The sequence below is a fragment of the Mustela erminea genome, chromosome 7, assembly GCF_009829155.1.
Source record: "Mustela erminea isolate mMusErm1 chromosome 7, mMusErm1.Pri, whole genome shotgun sequence".
Taxonomy (NCBI): domain Eukaryota; kingdom Metazoa; phylum Chordata; class Mammalia; order Carnivora; family Mustelidae; genus Mustela; species Mustela erminea.
In genome coordinates, this window is record NC_045620.1 from 49,480,273 (window position 1) to 49,496,732 (window position 16,460).

General features: G+C 44.4%; 1 long non-coding RNA gene across 1 annotated transcript in view; it reads right to left on the reverse strand.

Moving 5' to 3' along the window:
- Window positions 1-1,598: 1,598 nt before the first annotated feature.
- Window positions 1,599-16,460, reverse strand: part of LOC116595354 — a 31,827-nt gene continuing 16,965 nt past the window's right edge. Inside the window, exon 3 of the long non-coding RNA XR_004287633.1 lies at window positions 1,599-1,993. This is a non-coding gene — a long non-coding RNA (uncharacterized LOC116595354). The remainder of the gene's footprint in view (window positions 1,994-16,460) is intronic.

Genomic DNA, 16,460 nt, shown 5'->3' on the forward strand with positions numbered 1-16,460 from the left:
AGGCCATGGGGTCTGTGCACATGTTTTCTGGTATATCCCTGTTTCAGAAATCATGATTACTGCAAGAATTCTCAGCAAAGTGGCCTGACCTCTTTAATTCAGTCTCTGAGATATTAGATCTAATAAGACAGATAACAGGGGATGGGTCCGGAGGAAATGAAGAGAGTAGGAGAATTCAAAAAAAAAATCAGAGAATCCTCACCCACATGGGAGGCTTCTTGGCCAAGACAAAACATGGGAAGACTTTCAGGCAGTATAGGGTAAGCATTATAGTATTATGTCCTTAAAAAACGTCTTTTAAGTAACCCATTGCATTTAACACAATACAGTCTTCTCTGAAGAAAAACAAATGTCCGGGCAGCCAATCAATGAATTAAAGTCTTGTTAACAGTCACTCACCAAGGGAACATCACTATGTTCAAATAAAACCCAATAATTAGCTCACATCAGAAATTCTGCAGGGCTCACTTAAAGTAAAAATTGTACACAGATATTCATAGCAGCATGCTTATAATAACGCCAAAGTCGGAACAATCCAGATGTCCATCAGCAGATGAATGGTTACACAAATGTGGTATATCCAAAGAACAGAATATTATTCTACTATAAAAAAGAGTGCAATGTTGACACCTGCTACAGCATGCACGAATCTTGAAAACATGTTAGGTCAGAAAGGTCCTATACTGTATTGAGTAAGGAAAGGGTTACGGTCTAGGCAGGGAGAAGTAGGGGGACCCTGGCTGGGCTCTGAAACTATTCCTGGCAGACAGAAATGCCAGACAGAGCCAACAAGAGATAAGGAAACAGACTACCGGGCCTCAGATGGTCCAGAGTACTTTTCTTTGGCAGCTACAGTGTAACACAGAAAATGACCAAACCTCAAAGAATTGAGTCATTAAGAGTGTTATCAAGAGTCGGTGCTCAAACCAAGAATGCACAGGAAACTCAAGGCCAGAAGCTTCCCAGTCAGTTCTGAATAAAAGACTGCCACTAGAAGCCTGCAGTGGCAACCCATTCGGGAGGCCTCTCACTCTGGGGAGCTGATTCTTCCCCTTCTGCTCTCACCTCCACTTAACAAACTTCCACTTCACTTCACCCTTTTGTGTCTGCGAGATTCATTCTTTGACTCCGTGAGACAAGAACCCTATAATCCTGTAACGGTATGATTCCATTTCTGTGAAATGTCCAGAACAGGCAAATCCATATTCAGCCAGAATGATGCTTAATGGGTCCAGAGTTTGTTTTTGGTGAAAATGTTCCAAATTTAGATAGTGGTAATGTTTGGAGAATATTGTAAATGTACTAAAAGCCATGAGATGGCATACTTTAAAACAGTTAAAAACTGTGTTGTATGAATTTTGTCTTAATTTTTTAAAAACTCTATTTGGTATTTTTTTTTTTTAAGATTTTGTTTATTTATGTGACAGAGATCACAAGCAGGCAGAGAGGCAGGCAGAGAGAGGAAGGGAAGCAGGCTCCCTGCTGGGCAGAGAGCTGACACCTGGCTGGATCCCAGGACCCTGGGATCATGACCTGAGCTGAAGGCAGAGGCTTTAACCCACTGAGCTATGCAGGTGCCCCTATTTGATTTGGTTTTTTGTTTTGTTTTGTTTTGTTTTTTTTAATTCTGCAGGGCCAGCATCTGGACAGGCCTCCTTTGTCCAAACAAGGCCAGTGAGGTTAGGGAAGTAAACTCACTAACCTGAGTTCACAGGTGGGAGGGAGACAGTGTTGAATTGACTCGAGAAGCCAAGGGAATCCAGTGGAAATTCACAAATAAATCTTTAACCTGCTTTTTAACTATGTCACAGAAAGGAACTTAAAGCCAAGGATATAGGAGAATCTTTCCAGGGGCAGGAAACAGAGGTATGGAGAGGACAGGAGATGGGTGAATGCTTTGCTTGTTTTTCATTTTTAATCAACCTCAATCACAGCTGGTGGTCTCTGGGAGGCAGGACCCAACACTGTCCCTTGGTCTTTGTTCTTGTGGCTCCTGTAGGAAAAAGAGAAAGCAAATTCCATTCAATCGCCATAACATGTCCCTGCAAGAACATAAAAATAAGTGATTGCTTATTTTCAACACCTGAACTATCTACTCCTGCAGGAACTCAGAAAATCTGATAAGGTGATAATGGAAAATGTGTCATGCATGAATATCCATTTTAAAAACACACTTATCTCACACTTTACGTAAAGGTCAAAATCAATGTTATGTCGAAAACATTTTTCAAAGTACAATTATCTTGATTCGTGAAGCGAACCAAATTCCTATTAGGTTTACAGTCTTGGGTTTAAGCCACGCACATTTCACCAGAAGGGCATCACTGATCTAATTGAAAGCCAGAATTAAAGCAATGCTGTAAGGACCTTCTATCCCTCCAGCTGGCTGTCTTTATCCAGGCTCCTATGTCACATATCATCCTCCTGGGAGAAGCAAGAGAACCTTCTCCTGGGGCGTCCCACGGCCCCATCTCTGTATGCTCTTAATTAACCTCCCAGGCACAGGTATGTCCCTTCCCTGGGCGGTGGCATCTGCTTCCAGGGCACCCACGGTCTGTAAGGTGGACAGCTCCGTGTACAAGGGACCCTGCTAGAGGATATCTTTGCTGTGTAACAAACACCACAAGCTTGGCAGCCTTGCACAGTTCCCATTTATTATCGTCCACTTCTGTAGCTCAGAAGTCTTGGAGGGTGTGACTGGGCTCTCACAGATGCAAATCAAGTGTTGGCCATACCATGCTTTATCTGGAGGGCCTAGGGAAGGCCTGCTTCCAGGATCCGTCAGGTTTTGGCAGAATTCAGTTCCTTGCTGTGGTAGGACTAGCAACCCCCATTTCCTGGACTGTCCTGAGCTCCTGGAGGGTGCTGTCAGTCCCCACCATGACCCCTCTATGCCAAGGCTAGGAAAGAGATCCTTGCTAGGGTCAAACCCTCTCACCTTTGCATCTCTCAGACTTCCACCATCAGCAAGAAACTTTTCTCTGCTTATGCCCACCTGGAACACTTCCTGATTTTAATGCTGAAGGATTAGCAATCCTAATCACATCTGCATATGTATGTCACTTTAGGCACGGTCATTCGGGACTAATACCTGCCATAGGCACGATCTTGGAATTAGGGTGGGAAATTTAGTTTGGGGACATCTTTGAATCTGCACCCTCGCCCCCGCACCCAGGGAATAAGCAACACTTACTGGAAGCTCAAAAGTCAAAAAATGAAGCACATCACTTTTCCAGCATTCCCCGACACACAATTTCTGGACCTTATGATTGCACTAATCCTCATGATCATCATCATCTTCACCATGACAGCTGGTCCCTAATGCCAAGCCCTCTGCTCAGCACCGGACAAACTGATCTTACTTAAGACTCACTATCTTTTATGTAGTTGACTCTGTTACTGATCCCATTTTGCAGAGAAGAAAACTGAGGCTCAGAGAGGTTAGGCAACACAGCCAGTATACGCAACCGGCTGGAAGAGATGGCCCCAGAGCTGGTAGCTCATGCTCCTTACTCAGGAACTGAGCAGTCACGGTTAGTTTCACCTCTCTGTGGGCCCCCCAAGTGCTTGGATACCTTTCCCAGACTTCTGACCCTAAGCTGAGACCTTTCATCACCCCATCTGCGCACAGCCCATCCCCACCTTAGTACTTGATCCCTGTCCTCCTCCTGGTGTGTGTGTGTGGGGGGGGGGGGTGTCCGCAGCCTGCTGGCCTATTAGTAAATACAACAGGTTTTTTAAAATTTTTTTTAATACTTATCATTTGCAGTTGACTGATTCCACAGAGGATTTGATAGAGTTCACTAGCATTAAAATGGGAAAAATGTAAATAAATGTTCTCAAACTCTAGATTAGCATAGAAAATCAAGTCTAAGGGAAGGTTAGAAGTCCATGTTCTACTCTCTAACCCAGTTCTTAAACTTGAATATGAATTTTATTCTCAGCTCCCCAGTGAACATAGCAAAAAGAAAAACACAATCAGTTACAAAGTTAACTCTGTGCAGAAGTAGAGCTAGCTCCTTAGAAAAACCAATTCTTTCCCAAGTAGCATAGCCAGAAGCCAGAGAAAAATTTGTCTTCTGAACCCAGGTTGCTGTGCTAAAAACCCCTGGGCAACATTCCTGAAGCACAGCTTGGGGTCTCTCTATTATTTCCTGACCCGCCCACCCCTCAGTGTGAGGATAGCCCGCTGCAAACTAGGCTCAGTGAAGAAGGACCTGCAGGAGGCTAGGAATTGCAGAGACAACACACTCTCAAGGGTTGAGGTTCTGTGTCCTACAAACACCCTCCAAATACCCTTTCTCTCTCCCGCAGTGGACAACTGGCAGTCCAGGCTCTCACCTCCTGGGATCATGTGGACAGGTATTCTCTATTGACCTCTCCTAAAATTTTTATTTTTTTAAAGATTTATTTATTTATTTGGGGGTGGGGGCAGTGAATCTTAAGCAGATTTCCCATTGAGTGCATTGTCGGCCTCAACCTCACGACACTGAAATCAGACCTGAACCAAAACCAAGAGTCAGGCACTTAACCAGCTGCACCACCTAGGCGCCCCTCACCCGTAAAGTTTCTAAATAAGCTCAGCTCGATAGGCAGACTTCTATGAAGATAGACAAGACTGTCCAAAGCCCTTACCAGTCCAACCAACCTTAACCAAGGTGGAACCTTTACCAGACCCTCAACACCAGGTTCTTGAGCCTCAATGTCATACATAGCTTGCATTAAAGGGAGCCAACAAGAAAGGATTGCTCTCAAAGCATAGTATGCTGGTTTATAAAGACACTTTTCCCAAGGATGAGGAGCTGGAGTAGGGAAACATCCTTCTGTCCTACTGTCATTATCTCATGATTGTCACTGTTAGTGGACACAAGACATCACAGGATGCCTTTCTTCATGATCGATACTTTTATTGGGCTCCTGGAAAACAGAAATATTTGTGCAAGGAGGCTTTAAATTGTTACTTCTAATTTTTTCCAGACAACCAGTTCTTGCTGATGGCCGTTACCTCTCATTTCTTTTCGTTCCCAGAAGGAGGTATTTGTCCCTAAGTATATGGAAACTTTTAACCCCTGACTCAGATCAGTGGCTTTATAGGAGTTCAACTTCTCTTGCATTCCCTAGACTGTCTCAGGACAAGAAAGAATGTATAGATGGGACCAGGTTTACACAAATGCATACACGCACACATACATACACAGTCACACACACAACAATTTACACATAGGTGCACAAAGGCACACACAAGTACACACAAAACAATTTTAATTTCAGCATATGAAAGCTCATGTTTCTAACATAACGCTCATGTTCCTCACTTGCTAACAGCCAAAATATTTTAGCCCAGAAACTTTCCAAAGCAAAACAGGTAGTTCTGAACCACAGACATAGCAGAGTCTCAGGAATGAAGCCACATAAATCTCTAGTTTTGACCCAGATAGCTGCTTATGAAGCCAGCAGAATAAGTTGCTGGAAAAATCTGAGACTCTCCGTAAAATTCCAGGGAGCCCAAGAACCCTAAACAGCCCAAGTGAATTTAGGAGGAAAAGTTCACTAAGTGGGAAAGCCAGGAGCAGTTAGGATGGCCACAGGACCCTGCTCAAGGCCTCACTCAACATTCCTGCTTCTCCTGCTGGTCCCCAACTTCTTCTGTTGTTGGAGTTAGGCAAAGCTGGTGGAGGGAGTGCCTTCATCGCCTTCCCCCAAGTGCCCTGGGTGACCAGTGACATGTCCATCTGCAAAGATGACATTCCCGCACCCTGGAAACCAGTGGGTGTCCTCCACCTGCCTTGGGACAGTTGTTCAGCTTGAATGCTCCCCGTTGATTCACCTGAACATTCCCCATCATTAAAGACATTTTATTTGCTCTCACAGTAAAGGATCCATTTCATTCTATAAAATTAGAACACCTTTCAGCTACATCTTAAGACTGTGCCTGGGTGGCTCAGTGGGTTAAGCCTCTGCCTTCAGCTCAGGTAATGATCTCAGGGTCCTGGGATTGAGTCCCGCATTGGACTCTCTGCTTGGCAGGGAGCCTGCTTCTCCTTCTCTCTCTCTCTGCCTGTCTCTCTGCCTACTTGTGATCTCTGTCTGTCAAATAAACAAATTTAAAAAAAAAAATCTTAAAAAAAAAGACTGAACGCTTGCCCTTATTTTGTCTCCTGCACTGGATGTGTTTATATGTTCCAAACACTTAGCCTATAACAGCCCTGAGTGGGGAAAGACAGTGATCATCTGTACTTCATCCATGGGGAAACTGAGTCACAAAGCTGTTACTAGCTTTGCCCACCGTCACACAGCTAGAAATGCTACAGCGGACTATTTTGAGGAAAGGATAAAACATAGACTTGGATACACTAAAGAAAGGCTTTTGAGAGCCTTCAATTCCAACCCTAGATTCCACAGAAATGTTCTTGGAAAACTCACAGTCTCCAGGAACTCCTTTGAAACCATCCTTGTGTCTAAGAAAACACATCCTAACCCCATAGCCCATTGGAGTCTTTTCCATATTTGGATATTTTCCCACCTGTACCTTCCCCTGGGGCTGGCACAGGAAGTCTGTGCTTCTCTCTCAATTACCATTTCACCTGTGCACCCCCCACATCTCTCCACTAGGTGCTAAGCCTTGTGAATGGGCAGGACCCCCATGCAGGAAACTGAGATGGGGTGCGATAGAGGGGACAGGGTCTGGATGTGCTGACAAGCCCCTGTGGAGGGCAGAATTCTGAGGAGGCCTCTAGTGACCCCTCCTTCACACTTAGGTTGAGATACTTTCCCTGTGATTATGGCAGTTTCAATGACAAAAGGGAGATTATCCAGGTGGACCAGAGCTATGCACATGAATGCTTTCCCAGCAGACAATTTTCTCCAGCGGGTGGAAGAGACAGAAGTCCTAGCATTAAACGCCCGCGTGCCTTTGCAAAGCCATGATGATGGAGTGATGCAGACAGTGTCCAGGAGCTGAGAACACCCCCGCTGACAGCCAGCAAAGGAAATGGGGACCTGAATTTCCAGGAACTGAGTTCTGCTGACCACTTACAGGAGCCCGCAAGCAGGTTCCTCCTGCAGAAACCCTGCCCCGCTGACACTCAGTTTCAGCCTGGGGATGCTGGGAACCGCACTAAACCGGAATTCTGACTCAAGGTGACTGGCTGTTGTTTCAGGTGCTAATCTTGGGGTCATTTGTCATGCAGCATGGGCAATGAATCACCCCAGAGGGGATAGGAAAGAGGCAGAGCCTGAGAGGGGACCTTTAGGGAAGGCCAGCCAGCCTTGGGCTGCAGTGTGGTTTGAGACACTGGGTTGAGCCTCTGGAGCCTGTGGTTCAGAAAAGAAGCTCTTAAGACAGACCACAGTGTGTCTGAATTCCCAACTCACCCCTGCATGAAGCTGACCTCCCTGAGGCTCAACTCTTGTATCAGCGTGTTGGGAGTGAGGAACGTGCCCACCTTGTGGGACCCTTATCAGGCTTAAATTATAGGATTCATGTGCAGCCCTAGACAGAGCCTGACAAATGGGAGCATCTGTTTGTGTTTAATTTGGGAAGAGACGCAAACTTGCCCCCGCAAAGATGTCCACATCCTGATCTCCAGAATCCGTAGCTGTGTTGCCTTTCATGGTAAGAGGACTTTGCAGGCATTAACCTTAAAAATGAAACTGCCAGTTATTTTACCAGCAAAAAGGGGTTTTCTCAAGAATAGTAGAGAACGCCAATCCAGGATAAGCAAGAAAAACCACAGGTGAGTCTGACAAATCAAAGACAGGAACATTATTTTATGGAGAAGGACGAGGAACCTGGGAGGGGTTATTTTGAACCAGGTCCTTGGGAGACAAGCAAGAGTTCCCAGTGATGAGGGTTTCTTGTCAGTTGGGTGGCAGGAGCAGTCAATGACTTGTAGGAGATGCCATATCTATCTTTCCCCATGGGGGCCTGTCATCAATGAGTCTTTTCTGTTGCGATTCTTCTCTTGGGGCCCATGACTGACAATTTTTCCTGTAAAGTTTCCTATAAAATGGACATTTTTTTTCCTCAGTGGCACAGTTCCCCATACCAGGCCCCTTTGTAGCATTTTAAGTCCACGCTAGTGAGGTTTCCCTTTATGGACTTGGACACAAGTGGGGTTAAACTAAGGATTTGGGGATGAGGAGACTGTCTTGGATTATATGGGTGGACTCAATGTAACCACAGGGTAGTCATAAAAGGGAGGCGGGAGGGTGTTGCAATGGAGTCAGAGAGTAGAGTGAGGAAGGTAGCCCCCTGCCGGCTGTGAGGGTGGGGAGGGGTCCAGGTGGCTTCAGAAGCTGGGAAAGGCAACAAAGCAGATCCTTCTCTAGAGCCTCCAGAAGGAGCCAGCCTTGATTGATTTTAGCCCACTGAGACTGATTATGAACTTCTGACCTCCAGAATTGTAAAATGATAAATTCTCATTGTTTTAAGCCACTAAACTTGTGGTAATTTGTTGTAGTTGCCACGGGAAACTAACATACTCTTCCCTGAAATTATTTTTCTTAAGGCTTTCATGGGTGCGAGCAGGGGGAAGGAGCAGGGGCTCATCTCAGGGACAAAGGAACCCAGTAGGCATTGGTCCCAATTTATTCGAGGGAAGTTACCCATAGGACCATGTTCCCTGCAGTTCCTGTGATGCACAAATTTGTGTAAAATATAAAACTATTAGAAATAATAGGAACCTAGTTGTTGAGAAACTCCACACTGGGCATTGCAGGCAGGAAACAGTGGGACTTAGCTTCTCGGCCTTGAGGCTTAGGACCACCAGACCAGTGTTGGACACAGACATGGACACCACAGGTCAAATACCAGACAACACAGAGTCACGAAGATAAGGAGAGGGGAGCAGATCCACACATCAGGAAAACTTTTCCCTTACACCCCCACCCCCACCCCACGTCCCAGGATGAGGGCTTCCCTAGCCACCTGGCAGCTGGGAGCAAGGCCCACAGCGAGGTTCCATGCAGGCTTATTTGGTGAGGTGTGTGTATAAACAGGCACGTGTGCGCGCACACACACACACACACACACACACACACATGTGCTTTATAGTTAATAAACTATGAATCCTCAATGGGGAAAAAAATAGGGCTTGACTTATAGACAAGTCTTTATATAGTGAAGAAAACAGTTGAGAGCATCCTGTCCTGGCACCCTGGCTTCCAGGCATGAAAGATTATCAGTGTCAGAGTTCCTGCCTTCCTGAAGAAAGGAAGAAGATAGAGGCCAGGTTGGTTCAGAGCATCTTAAGGAATTTTATTGACTATGAAAACCTATGTGAGTAGATGTTACAGTTCATTCAATAGAGCCTCATTTGACATTTACTTTTATTCCAATGTAGGAATTTTTTTTCGTGTCCTCACTTTACAGATGGGGAAACTAAGGCCTAAAGAGATTTAAAATTTTGTCTAGGGTCCCACTGCATACAAGGGTCAGAGGCAGGATTTGAACCTCAGGCAGTCTGCCTCCAAAGAATATAGACATAATGTCTACACCACAGCATCATGATTGCTGTGGACTAAATGTTTGAGTTCCTCCAAAGTTCCTATGTTGAAGCCCTAACTCCCAATTTTGGAGCTGGAGCCTTTAGGGGGTGCTTAGGGTTAAATGAGGACATAATGGGAATTGATGCCCCTATAAGAAGTGACAGCAAAGAGACATCCCCCTCCCACCCCGGCCACTGCCATATGAGGACACAGAGAGAGGGCAACTGTCTACAAACCAGAAAGAAGGTCCTCCCCAGGAACCAAATCAGCTAGCATCATGACCTTGGACTTCCCAGCCCCAGACCATGAGAAATACACTTCTATTAACCGGTTAAGACACCCAGTGTAATAGAACTTGGCCACCATGGACCAAGCTAATACAGATTTCAAACTAACACAGCAACCTAGTTGATAGAAGATAATGATGAAGGAGATTTTCAACTTTCAATGTTTGTGGGCCCTGCTCCTGGCCTCCCAGGGAAGCTAGACTTAAATTTTTACCAAGGTCAAAATGGGACTGTCATGTGGGAAGAGGCCCCATGGGGAAGCCATGGTATTGTCATGGGAACTGGGCACCCTCAGCTATGTGATCAATGCCCCAGTAATAGGAGAAGGGGAGGCTGACCCAGGGCCTGGGACTCTCAGAGGCTCCCATGGATGGCTGCCTTGCCTGAGCATGAGGACTCCATAAGCTTGTCCTAAGACCAAGGTTTTTGCAGGTCCAAAGGTGTCCTCAACAGCAGGAGGTGACCGTTCACCTGACCCCATTGTGTTGGAAACCCAATTAGTTCTGGCAGCATTGTAGCCAGCTCTCTTGAAAGCACAGAACCCAGTGTCAATGAGCAGGTGTAATTTAGCCAGCTGAGCCGAAGGACAATGGAAAGGCCACTGGACACTCTTGGACTGTTTCTCCTTCTGTAGCAAGTGTGGTTTATAAGCTTCAATGAAATGATTAAGTTCACTTCAATAAACATCTCTTGAGTACAAGGGAGTTCATAGTAGAGTGAGGACAATCAGCAAACAGAAAATTAATGCCCAGACAATGTGATCGACCTCCCAAAAAGGCAAAGGCAGGGGGTGTAAGGGTGAGGAGGGAGTGTCTGCCTCTGCCCGGATAGGCTGGAGGACAAATACAAATCCCACAGACGGAAGAAGGTGGAAAACATTTGCAAGTATTTGTCAAGTAAACCTGATGTCTAAGTTGAGATGCAGGAATGAACAGTAGAGAACAAACCCACCTCATGAGCTGGGGGAGACTGGGAGGAGGCTGCCCTGGGGACACCCCCAGAGAGGAATCATCAGCTGTCAGGAGATGCCCCACTTTCTCAGGAACCATGGCATGGTCAGACTGACAGGAACATTTATTCACTGTTTGTTCAAGTAAATCACCCTATTCTGCAAAGAAACAAGTTACCTTGCAGACAAAAGCTAAGTGAATTCAGACTGTGTCAATCCTTCTGCTATCCCAGCACTGTTCCTGGTTGTGATCAGTGGTTTCACTCCCGTCAGAGACTAGACTGAACAGAACGCCTGCAAAGGTGGAAATATATGTCTGCTATAGTGGGACCAGAGTCTGGACTTCAACTCTGTGCTTCTGCAGCAGACAGGCACTGGTCCAGAATCCTGATGGTTCAGCAGGTACACCATTGTCCTTCTGTGATCTAAGCTATAGAACACATTGAGTCTGCAACTTCCGTTTTGTTTCTTTATGTTTAAGAATGAATAATGAAAAGTAAAGCCAGTGGGTCTAGACACCCTCCACCATGGCCCTGGATTCCAATCTTCCTGGAAGTTTTCCCCAAACACAACCAGGGAACTTGGCAACTAATGTCCCAGATTCTGAAATCACTATTTCAGACAGCATCACTTTTAGGTGTCACCTGTGGCTTGACCAGGAAGCACAAAGTGGAAAGGATGCTCTTAATTCATGTCAAGATTCAAAGGGAGGTGCTAAAACTGTCTCAGTGCACTGGTCTGCAACAGTGAAGCTGCTTATGAAAGTAAAGTCTGTTTTACCCTCTGCAGTTTCTAAAATTCGAGTAAAATGAAAGGGCAATGAGTCAAAATAAATAAATAAATAAATAAAAAGCGTAATACTTGTGAGATTCCCATCATGAGGGAGGACCTGCCAGAGATATATCCGGGAGACAGAAAGTAGAACACAGTCCAGATATTTGGGCCCTAGGGATCTTACAACACAAGGTAAGTGGATCAGAAAAGATTGTACACACCCCCTTTGGGGAGCTATGGCAATCAGCGGTTAAACCTAAGGCTGGCTTTCATATTGCCCAAGGTTCAAATCCCAGCTCTGACACTTGCTCCTATGTGACAACACTCTATGCCAGTTTCTTTGTCATGTAATCATTGATAAGATAAAGTGAGGAAACTGATGTAAACACTCAGCACAATACCTGTCACTTAAATGTTAGTGATTACTCTGCAACAAACCACCACCCATCAGCATATTTTTCCCTCTTGGGGCAATAATACATTGATTTATTTCAGTAAATATTCCTGATGTGGGGAGTACTGCTTAGATTATAGAAACCATCACATTTTATTTGAGCTGGTTAATGGAGGTAATCATGATGAGTCTCTTTTTGAAATTAAGAAGACTTTGGGGGTGTGTTTCTATCACAACACTCTGGACACATTTCTATATCCTTTAACATTTTCCAGCTCATGCACCTGTTCTTTAGAAAACAGATGGAATTTTCTTCTTGGGATTTCACTGAAGTTTACAGTCTGTTAAATCCTTATCTAGATGAGAATTTTAGTCTATGGGACTTGTTTTAATTTGAATTGTAAATGCACAGAAAAGAGACTCTTTTATGGTAGATTTTGCACTCTGTTGTGTTTCAGTAAAGAATGGCAGGTGAAGCTTTCTTAAGGAAAGAGAAAGAGAGGAAGAATTCCTTCATTCTCCTGTTTTTGCTTGTTAGGATCAGGTGCACATATCAGAAATCTTCTCCAGGAGGAGGGGAGGAGGGATGAGGGTCGAGAAGTCCCGGGGTGGGGGGGGGGGGAGTTGGAGGAGGTGTAAGGGCAAAGGATTGGTGTGGGAAGGATATTTGGCTTGGGAAAATGGGATTGGTGATGGAAGGGAGCGATGCTTCTGGCTGGATTCCTTATAATGCAAGGAACTTTGAGGTTTAAGAACTTTGGGTATTCAGTATTTGTTTCTATTCATAGTGTTTTCCCTCATTGGGCATTTCTTAACTAAATATTAAGTTGAACTCCATAAAATCGCCACTTTTGTAAGTCAAACAGGAAAGAACTATGGCAATTTCCTACAATTTGGCTCCAGTATCATTCTCTCCTACGGAAGGAAGGAGGGAATCCTGGTCCCACCAAGGCACCTGTGACCTCTTCACCCAGCCCTCTCCCGCCCTCTTTGATTCTTTTCCCTGAGATGCATCGTGAAGTCTCCTGTCCCAACTGACAACTAGATCTTGCGCTTTATTTTCCAGAAAAGTTTGTTAAAGTGCTGAGTTTCCTCCTGCTTTTCCTCATGTCTTCATCTCATTTCTTCTAAGTTTTCTTAAGAATAAAATGTCACCTGAATGACTTTCCAGGATGAAAAATGATTATATTAACATTTGCCTGACAGGTTGGCTTTATCTGTGGTTGTCCCTTTGTCACCATCCAGTTGGGCTCAAATGGCCCAGGGGTCAGAAGATGGATCAGAACAGAGAGGCCTCCTCACTACATGCCTTACTCCAAGACTGCAAACTAGCACAGGTAGATGTTACCTGTTAGGACCCCTTATGTCTGCTAGTGACCTTGAAAAGCCCCTGAGGTGGACACTGTTTAGAAAACGACCTTCCTCCTTTCTGGTAAAGTCATGATTTTACTTAGGTCTGCTCTTCATCCCCAGCTGCAGCAGGAATGGCTGATGGACCACGTTGATGTTCAGGCCCCATTTCCCTGGCTTTTGTCTGTTTCTGACCAATGATGTGCAAGAGGAAGTCAACAGGGAGTCCAGGGAATGGTCCCTCCTCCTAAAATGCTAACAGTGGGAAAAAATATTCCTTTCCTTCCTCTGGGCATTTTCATAAGTGCACTGCAGTCCTCAAGAGCACTGAGACAGTCTGCTCAGAAGTCAAGTCCAGGTCAGAGACTTGGGTCCTTGAATGGCCTGGTCAAGCCCCAGGGCAAGGAAGGGTTAACATTGTCACTTTCCTTTCTGAAAAAAGGACACAGTAAATGTTTTTTCGTCTTGCCTGAAGAAAAACCAAGACAGTTTAATCAGAGTTAACTGAAAAAGCAAAAGGAAACTCAACAGATTGATGAGGATTTCTGGGATCCAACTACTGACTTCCTTTTATGTGAGATAATAAATTATCTTTCTCCTTAAGCCAATGTGAATTCACATTTTCAGTGACTTGCAGCCAAAGTCAATACAACTGAAAGTCCACTGATCCACACTTCTGTCATTAGCCAGACGTTCTTACAACCTCCAAGACCATGGAGAATCACCTCACTTTTAGAAGACCCTTTGGAATGGAACTCCACAATCAATTTCTACATCTCATTTCAATATTTAGGGGGATTTTTACACGTAGCCCAAACCTCCTGTGCTGCCATTCCAACCTGGCTCAGTTCTCAAAGTTAGGATCCTGGAGACAAGTTTATGTCCCTTCTGGCCAACTTTCCTGTACTTTTGAAACCCATTTGCTTCAAGCCATGAAACCTACCCTGGTTGTCAGGCCAGTCTGTTCTACCATGTTATTTGCTTTCTTTTTTTCAAAGACATGTGCCTCAGCAACTGTTCTATTTCAAAGGATTTAAAACACCACTATTTTATGTACCGCTAAGTAAGAAATCCTTTACCAGGAAAGCTATGACATGCCATCAACTCTAAAGACTATCCTAATTCTGGAGAAGCTAAAATATGTTTTTAAAACAAACTGAGGATGGCTGGAGGAGAGAGGGTTGGGGGAAAGGGGTAACTGGGTGGTGGGGATTAAAGAGAGCACATGATATAATGAACACTGGGTGTCATATGCAACTGATGAGACACTGAATTCTACTTCTGAAACTAATAAAAAAATAAATAAAACAAAATAAGTTAAAGTTAAAAATAGAACTACCCTATGATCCAGCAATTGTACTACTAGGTATCTACCCACAGAATCCAAAAACAGTAAATCAAAGGGATACATGCACCCTGAGGTTTATATTAGCATTATCTCAATAGTCAAATTATGGAAACAGCCCAAGTGTCCATCACCTGATGACCTGATAAGTAGATGAAGATGTGATATATATATAGATATAGATATAGATATATCTATATATATATACACACATACATACACACACACACACAAATAAACATACATACATATACATACACACACACAATGGAATATTAGTAATAAAATAATGAAATCTTTCCATTTGCAATAACATGGATGGAGCTAGAGTATATTATGTTAAGTGAAATAAGTCAGTCACAGAAAGACAAATAGCATATTTCACTCAGGTGAAATTTAAGAAACAAAGTCAACAAGCCAGGAACAAAAAGAGAGAAAGAGAGAGGAGCAAACCTATAGGTTTGCTATAGATCTATAGATCTTACTTATAGAGAATAAGCTATTGGTTACCCTAGGGGAGGTGGGTGGGGGGGATGGGTAAAATAGGTGAAGGTGGTTAAGGAGTGCACTTGTCATGATGAGCACAGCGTGATGTATGGAAGTGTTGAATTACTATATTGTACACCTGAAACTAATATCACACTGTATGTTTAACTGGATTTAAGTTAAAACTTCTAAAAACTAAAAAAGTTTTTTTAAAAAGTGCATCTCAAGAATCATTACAGAAATGATATTTTATATTTGCACAGATGCTTCCTGCCCCCCCCAAAAAAAAAATCCACAAAGGAGGTGGAGGAAGGATTTGCACCACATTGCTTCCTACATCTTCCAGAGAACCCGGACCCAGTAAAATAACACTGTGTTGGGTGATGTGACATCTTTTTACCCTTGGTCATGGTCCTGAAGTTGAGCATGCACTGAGCTTTTGCCTGGACCTCCTTGGGCCTATGACCACTGGAGGTCCCTGAATGCCTCTTCGGAATGTCATGATCCCAAGTGTGAGGATGTTCAAGAGGCAATGCAGAACGTCCAGGATAAGCTTTATGATGTAGCTATGTAGTTTCATGTTCCCAGCCCCTCTCCTCCTCTGAAACTTTCCCTGTGCCCCTAACCCACCCCCTTTATCCATGTGTGTACACATGTGTGTGCGTATGTGTTACGTGTGTATGTGTTCACATGGGAGTGCATACAGGTCCAAGGCACTCAGCAGCCCTTGCCCCACAAATGGCTGGGCTCTCTGGGTGACTGAAGCTACAAGATGTAAAATATGCAGCACTCAGTGTTGAAAACTGGCTTCAGGAAGAAGAATGAAGCCAACATTCAAACAAAACAGGAAACTATATGGACACGAAGGACCGATGGAGCCTCTGTCTCCAGTTCCACTTCCATTTCATGAAGTGTGAAACCCAGCCACATTCCTGCACTCAGGTCCTGTGATACACTCCAAGATCCTTAAAATAAAACCCATGTTTTATTTTTATTTCAGAGGCTTCAGTGAGGATTCCATCTCTTACAACACAAATGTCTAAAAAGCATATCAACCATGTACCTGACCTGGTGGGCCAGTGTTCTATTGGGGCTCATAGATCCAAACTGCCAGAATTAGTCTCTGAACTTAATGCACCACACTTGAATTTTGAAGACCAACAGACTGGGCTTACATCCATGAGCTAGGGGACTCTGTTTCTCTGTTGCAACCCCAGTGTCTGGAACAGTGCCCGGCACAGAGCAGACACGCCATAGCAATTCACTGAATAATGAACCAGTGGAAAGAGCCACTTGTGCAGGAACAAGGTGTCTGCCTGCGATAAGTATGCAACATCAGGGGAGTATGTAAGCATACATCCCAGCTCTTCCACCCACTAGTGGAGA